Source organism: Bombus fervidus, chromosome 4, assembly GCF_041682495.2.
Source record: "Bombus fervidus isolate BK054 chromosome 4, iyBomFerv1, whole genome shotgun sequence".
NCBI classification, from domain to species: Eukaryota; Metazoa; Arthropoda; class Insecta; order Hymenoptera; family Apidae; genus Bombus; species Bombus fervidus.
Genome location: NC_091520.1, coordinates 12,950,006 through 12,957,714, shown reverse-complemented (window position 1 = coordinate 12,957,714; position 7,709 = coordinate 12,950,006).

Sequence of the window (7,709 nt, the reverse complement as noted above, 5' to 3'; positions counted from 1 at the left end):
TGAATAGGCTTGCCGATTTTGCAGGAAACAAATTCTCAATGGAACCAGCATACGTCCGGGGGTGGAGATTCCAAATAAGCGAACAGTAGTCGAGGTGGAAGAATCAAAACGGTATAGAGAATTCTAAATGTTATGCGATTCCTATAAATATGTGAAATATAAAAGTCAACGCAAGTTTTCAATAAAGATTTATCGGATAGAGTATAGAGGAACCGTGTAGCTCGATTTCTGCAGTGACTCAATAAGAACGACGATGGTCAGCGATTGGCCACGAATCAGTTGCGACGAATCGCGCGACGAGCAAGAAGATTGATTGGACCGGACACGCACTCGAATATCTAGGAAATCCATGCAGATCGTTAACGACGGTCAACGACAGTCCAGAGAAACGAAGCGAACGTCCATCGAGTGGTAGAGCCATTGTGTTCCCGACCCCCTGAGACAACAGGGTTCGCACCCTATTGCTTCCGACACGGACGTCTCAATTAAATGTATACGAGGCAAGTGGGGTTGATAAAGCGTTCAGTCATAAATATGAATTATCCGCGGTAAACGCTCCCTCGAGTACGGCAGTCGGGGGTTCGAAGGAGACTAAAAGTCATCCGCGAATCTGTCCTAAGAATTTGTCAAAAGTTGTTGATTGATTGCAAAGAAAACATAGATGTCCCTGGAACTTTTAAATTAGAAAATCTTCGGGAAATGGACATTTTTCGCTATGATGCAATAAGATCTTTAAGGGCGGTAGAATAGATTTCAGGGGGATAGAAAGCGAACGGAAACCATGGGCGCGGATATCGATTCTTCCTTTCGTCCAATCGTTCTAATAGAAAAGTAATGTCACTCCCGCTCGCCGTAGCATCTCGAGGCTAATACGTCTTGCGGGCATGCAGGGGTGTTTATGAAGTATGGCGATGCGTTTTAGCAGATTGGTGACGATACTAGGGCGAGATCGTAATAACGCGAGCCGATCGAATGAATCGGCAAAGTTGCGCGAGCTTTCTATTTCAGACTGATAGATCGATGCTTTTATGAAATTGCGATAAAAAGCCAATTCATCTCATATCTTGAAGAAAACTGTTCCGTAAGAAATTCGCATTTTTTACTTTCTATGAGAAACGCCATTTTTCTGTGATATACAGATTTTAAATTTTAAAGTTACGAGGAAAGTTCGACGAAAGTTACAACTAAAGGTTTGAACATCGAAAGTGACTACATTATCCCTACAGTGTCCTTTCCTAGCATGACTCCGCGTAGAACGGAGGCAATTTAACTCCAACTAGCACCTGGAACGAGATCTAAATCACGTTATCCTTTAGCCAGTGCGAAATCTGCGTTCGGGAAGTTCGGCTACCGAAGTACCTGCCTCCGACTAGCAAGGTCAGGAAAGGGGCAAAAACGAGTTCTAGAGGGTGGCGGGTGGATACAATCCCGACTAGCTAACTCGCACGGTCGCTCGTCGTGTATCCAACAACCTACATCGGTGGTTTCCTTCCTGTGGAACGTTTGTCGGTACCCCGTGCGGAATAGAAGCGGCCACGACGATTCAGAGGAGTGTGACTCGACAAGTCCCAGGAAGCGTGTGCTTTGCTAACGATGACAAACTGCCCCGTTCTAAGACGCCATATTTATGCTAATCTAGCCGGGTAGACTCTGCCTCGAACCTACGAGCTTTCTCCCTTCCCTTTTATCCTCTCCACAAACGTTTGCTTACACGTCCCTTGCCTCCTCGAATTCTTTGATCGAATCGCGGGAATGGATCGTTCACCGTTCCCTTCCATTTTCCTACGAAATAGCTTTGTTCTAAAAATTCATCAGCTTCGTTGCAAGCGCCGATATTTGTTAATCAACCCCCAAGAGAAACGACGAAGAAGTAGAAAGCAATACTATAACTGGAACCGACTGTTCTGCAAAGTTTAAGGAATGGTATCATCGATGAGAAATCGTTTTCAGAGAGTCGGTTATAAATTCTTTACGACGTATCTCGACCTCAGCGTGCTCGATAACTTCGTACCTATGTGATGCCAGAATCTAGGGGCCACACGTGCTGGTTGGAACGCGACAGGAACCATGCGTGTCTCGCGACTTCTTGTCTTGCCAACAGCGTGTTTTGCCTTTCTTTCCACCCTTCCTTCGATATTCCCCCGTCCCCTGGATCTTGCTGGGCCCCATCCCCCTGCACGCTCGCGGAGAATATGGATCGGCCCTGACAATATTGCCGCTGGAACCACCCCGTGTCTAGCGACATGATATACGCGGCCGCATTTCATATATTCCATTGTTTCCAAGTTTTCGGATCCATTTGTAAGATTAAATTTGTAATGCGGCCCACCACCCCGGACCCTGCCGCTTCGCCACCTCCTCGACGCCCATCCAGCTTTTCTGCGCGCACAACTAGAGAATCGACGCATATGGCCAACCGGCCAATTTCCATCAGACGCTTCAATCGAAATCTGTATGCTGAAATTTTGCAGATTTTTTCGTACTTTTAATGATCGTCAGAGAAAAAGAAAGAGAAAAAGAGAGAGAGAAAGAATTTTACTTGAATTAATCATCACTCAATCTAAATCACATAGCTTTCTGGTATTATTTTCAATAGAAACAGATCCGATATAAGCTCTGTACAGTTTGAATGGAACTTCGATCACACCACTTTTCATCATTTCGCATCCATATGCGAAAGTATTCTCGAAGAACGAAAATGGAGCACGAAAAGGGAAAATCGGAAACGGGATCTGGGCCAGAGCTACGCGGCATTCATTTCCATCGGCGGTTTTCGTTGCTTCTGGACGAAATCACGAACGTGGGCGCGAACATGCGCCCGAAACGTATGGTGCATAAGCTGTTCGCTTTAACCGGCCACTTTCAGATTGGATGGCGCGCTCCTCGGCATATGGATTCGTCGCGGATTGAGCCGCGGTTTTCATCGCGAAATGGGAATTTCATTTCTATCGGAACCCGACACCGGGGCGACTGCCAACAGAATCGAAACAACAATCCTTTTAATCCAGCAACCAAGCTTCGTTCCTTTTCCCAATCTGAATCCTGACCAAATTTTGCGAATCTTATTTTATATCCTTCTATATTTATTATCAAAGACAATGTGAGTGTTCCACGATGCACAGAATAGAATATTCCTACACACTGTTGTAGTTCCCGTGTCAAAGTCTCTCTAACAGACAAAGTGACGTCAACGCGACAGAAAATACTCAGGGGGCGGGTCGCTTCTTCCGTTTCCGTAACGGAATCGGGCAGCAGCGCTCGAGTGAAGCAAACATGTTCAGGACGGTGCAAAGCACAGGTCGGCCAGTCCACCTTCGCGCTGCCACACATGCGGCAGCCTTCCCAATTATACCGCGCGAGGTCCGCGAAACTTTCATAAATTTCGTCACAGAGCGAGCAAATGGCTTCCGGTCCAGCGGTCGGACATTGTCGATAACAGGCACGTCGCCAGGGGCGAATTCAATATCGCATTCGCACCGTTCTCGTCCAACTCCACCATTTCCAGTGCCTCTACCCTCCTTTCACCCTGGCGTTGTTCCATCCCCTCTGCGAGCGACGGTGTCCTCTCCTCCGCACTACCTCTACATCCCCCGTGCACCACCCCCTCCCCACTCCCTCCCACGCACCCCTCGCATTGTCCCTCGCATTGTTCCGAAAGTTTTCGCCGGAGCCGCGTAGTCACTGCGCTGCGCGCGATTACCATATGAATTAAAGTAATGTGATATACGATCACAGGGACTATCCGGCGGAGAGGCTCGAAGAAGACGCGCGGGGCCGCTCCGAGGAGGACAGCCTCGCACCAGAAGCTATCTCGAGATCGGCCCGATCGGAGCAGCCTGCCTCCTTCGATTGATCCATCAGATTCTTCAGACAAAAACAACTTAGTGTATCGCTAAGAGCGATAACGATCCTCCAGCGGAGGAAGAATACGGTCGTGACGAATGACAAATATTTTAATTTATAGCAATTAAGCGGAGAGAAAAGACTTTCCATCCTGATATAATAATGAAATTAATTTAAAAAATGAAATCATTCGTATAGTTTCATAGAATAATAATTTGTACATGTAATTTAAATAGAAATAAACGTGAAATATCTACATAACGATCGTCGTTCGAAGGTTAAAAGAACTATTAATTCGATGGGATTTAGCGAATAAAATTTTACAATCTCCGATTGATACTTTCGAATGGATAGAATAAGCGGAGCTCTATAAGTAAGAGTCAAGGTAGCTCTATAAGTAGAGAAAATTAGTACAATGCAAGGGTAGAAATGATGCTCTGCCTTCGGAATTCTAGAAGAATCGTCCGGCGGTCAAGGAATCACGATATCGCTCGCAATTCATTTAACCGGAGAAGAAGCTGTACGCGTGGCAGTCCCAGATGCATTCTGATAAGGAGCTCGACCCCAGGAAAATGGGTGGTTGGTTTAAAACAGCGACGGGTCCCCTTGATCGCGGTCTGGACCTTTACTAGGAACGATTTGAAAGCGGGTGCACAATAGCTATCGGTTCGACGGGGCGCGTAGCACGCGTCTCTGCTTTCTGGCCGACGCGATATCTCGATCGCAATAAATTCACATTAACCTATCTGCTGGTGTGGCCCTTGCCGCAGCTTTAATACATCCCATCGGGCGGCCCGCCCTCTATATCGGCCGCGGATCCGCGCCGTCGTCGGCGCCGATTTTAATTTTTCAATTTTACGAACCCCGTCGTCTTCTCTTGCCCTCTTCTTCTCGCCTATCTCTCTCCTTTCCTATTGCCTGTCTTCTTACTGATTTTGAAGCAGATGCAATCACGATTCGATGATAATTGGATAGAGCACGTATGAAATATTCCGTTTAACTTCCTTCAAGATAAAGCGATTGAAAGAGAGGATGAAAAAAATCTCGGTAAGTGATACAGGTATCGCGATTAAAAGCGTAAAAGCAGGTAAACAAGGGTTGGTTAAACGACTCGGTTCACAATGACCGGTGTAAGGCTCGAACATTAATTTCTAGTAATTATCAGAGGTGTAATTCACCCGGCGAGGGTCCCGGGTCGCGTCCGGGGTCGGCCAGTGCGTGTTAACGCCGTTGTTATGCCCCATTATATTGTCCTACCTACACGCCAGCCACAAAGGGGAAACGACAACTCTGCACAAACGACGAACAGAACAGATCTATTTTCAAAATTCTCACCCGCTGCTTTACGCTACTCGGTAGTAAGCAAAAATAATAAAAAGAGCCGATACATTACAATTTTTTTCAAACAAATTTTCCTTTAAAAGCTACAAATATAAGTGTGGATGTAAGAACTACAAATTGTTCCGTGACGTAGCGATTCATCGATCCGCGAAATGTTTTTTGAGGCAGCGGAGAACTTTTTCAGCAACTTATCACGCGGCAAATCGGTTCGCGAAAGATGATTCATCGAGGCGTAAAGTTTAAAACTCGAGCAATTGTACGTCGGAACAATGGTGAACGGCGTCACCGCGTAACGAATCGCCGCGAAAATTGATAAAATATTATTAAACGCCACCCCGGGCCGCCGACCAAGAGATAGCATTACTAATTTATTTAAATGGACTTATCTTTCCGAAGCCCCGATAGGAATGTAAATTGAACCCCACTGAATCAAGGGAGTAATGGCACGAGTAAGATAAAGATATTTTATTGCTTTGTGGTCGGACATATTTAAGCAGGATAGAAAATCTTTTTTCCACCGTACAACCATCCTCTCTCTCTCTCTCTCTCTCTCTTTTTCTCTTTCTCTCATATGCTCCGATATCACAAAAAATCGTCCACCTTTTTTAACCATGTTAATTGGAAAAAAGATATTCTTCTTTAGAATTCACAGTACCTTCTGAACTTTTTCAAACGCTCAAACGCCTATCCAAACGTGTAACCTTGAACGTCAACACGAAACACCGCGGCGCACGAAGCACACAGTGACAAGGAACGGAAGCTGGTGAGGGCGCGATCGTGCGGCTGGACCATCCGCAGAGGGATGTAACAGGCCTGCGAGGGTGGAAGGGACAGGAGGGAAGAGAGCGTGTGAGCCAGGGGATGGGAGAAGGTGGTGAATCCTCTTCTACACCTTGATTTACTGTCGGCGATATTTTCTCGTCGGCGCTAGTTGGCGCCTACCGCACCACCGCACTCGACAATGGTGGCCGCTTGACATTTTGTTTCGAATTATTGCCCGCCTGGCCGGTCCTTTCTATTTCGGCCTGCACCGCACGACACCACTGCGGTCTGCTTTTTTCCCAGACAGCTCTTTGTCGAGCCGCAAACTATGCGCGAACGGTGCGCAGTATCCGCTTCGAATTCGGCGGCTGTCCTTTCACCGCGGATTTACCGTCTCCCGCGACAGGACAGAAGGATTCAGCGATACCGGCGATATGCTGGACGTGTGTTTATTCTCGTGGTTGAGAAATTCGGTAAATTTGACATATTTCCGTATTTTATACTACAAGCGGATGTATGTATTTCCATCGTAATTGCTTCTGGTATCGCGTGTGAAAAAGCTTAAAGGCGAAACGAAGCATATGTCCTAGAAAAGTGGCGTTGTGAAAATCGTTTAGCAACGTCTGATTGAAATCGATACGCCGAAACGGGGATCATCGTGAGACCGATGTAAGCTGCGTGTTCGCAGTCAAGTTACATAATCGCGACGAAACACCGTGGCTAATTGGGAATCGGGGTGACCGACGGCACTGGGACCCATCTTTCTACCAGCACTCGTATAAACTCTGACTTTCAGCCGTATACTTTTTTACAAAAATAAAGTGCTTCTTCGATTACAGTATCTTATATAAAAGTTCAAATCTTTAAAGCAAGTCTCGTTTCTTAACGAATGCAATGGAAGATGGAATATGTAAGGGTGAGTCACGTCTTGCTCGATCCGCTCATGGGAACACAGAAGCGAAGATATCGAATGATCGACGTAGCGTATGTGGTCTCGCGTCGAAGACGTGACTCGTCTGGCGAGAATCGGCAAACCGAGAAGTTAATGTCTTGGAACGGACGCCATATTAGCATATCCGCGTCCAATCGTCGCCCACGTGGCAAGGGTGCCGTGGCAAATCAGCCCGGAGCTATGACATTGTCATTATTTCACTGACAGAACAAGCATGCGCGCGATTCTCCACGGTGAAGTATCGCTAACAAGGGTGGGAAGACCGATTGTCTGATCGGAACCAAGAGGGATGAATAGCTGCGATGCTCCTTTTAAATGGAACAACCGAGCATAATGGTCAGGATCTCTTTGAAATTCACTTCCACCTCCATACCGCGATTCGTTTTTATTGAATCGTTGCGGTCGTCGATTGATACTTTCGTCAACGTTTCGTGACTGTAAGAGAATGGTTCCTCGAATTCGGTATCGAGTCGGTAGAGATGGAAGGGCGACGATAATAAGACGAAAGCGTAGAAGAAACGGAAGCGTCGGAGGACGGATTTGCTCGTTAAATGGAAGACAGGAGCAGGCCACGGTGGAAAGAGGATGATGGGAATTTCCGAGGGGGTTCTTCCTAGTTTTATAAGGGATATGACTGTTCCCGGAGCCCGTGGGCTGCTTCGTGTTATTTATCTTTATGGACCTCGGGCAGAGGGTAAGTACACTTATTCTCGGGGTAGGGGGTTAAGGGGCGAAGTTAAGCCGAAACGAGGGCGGTAAGAGATTGTTTGTCGTATTGGCTGCGGTTTCGACGGGCTTAACGTTACCCGTT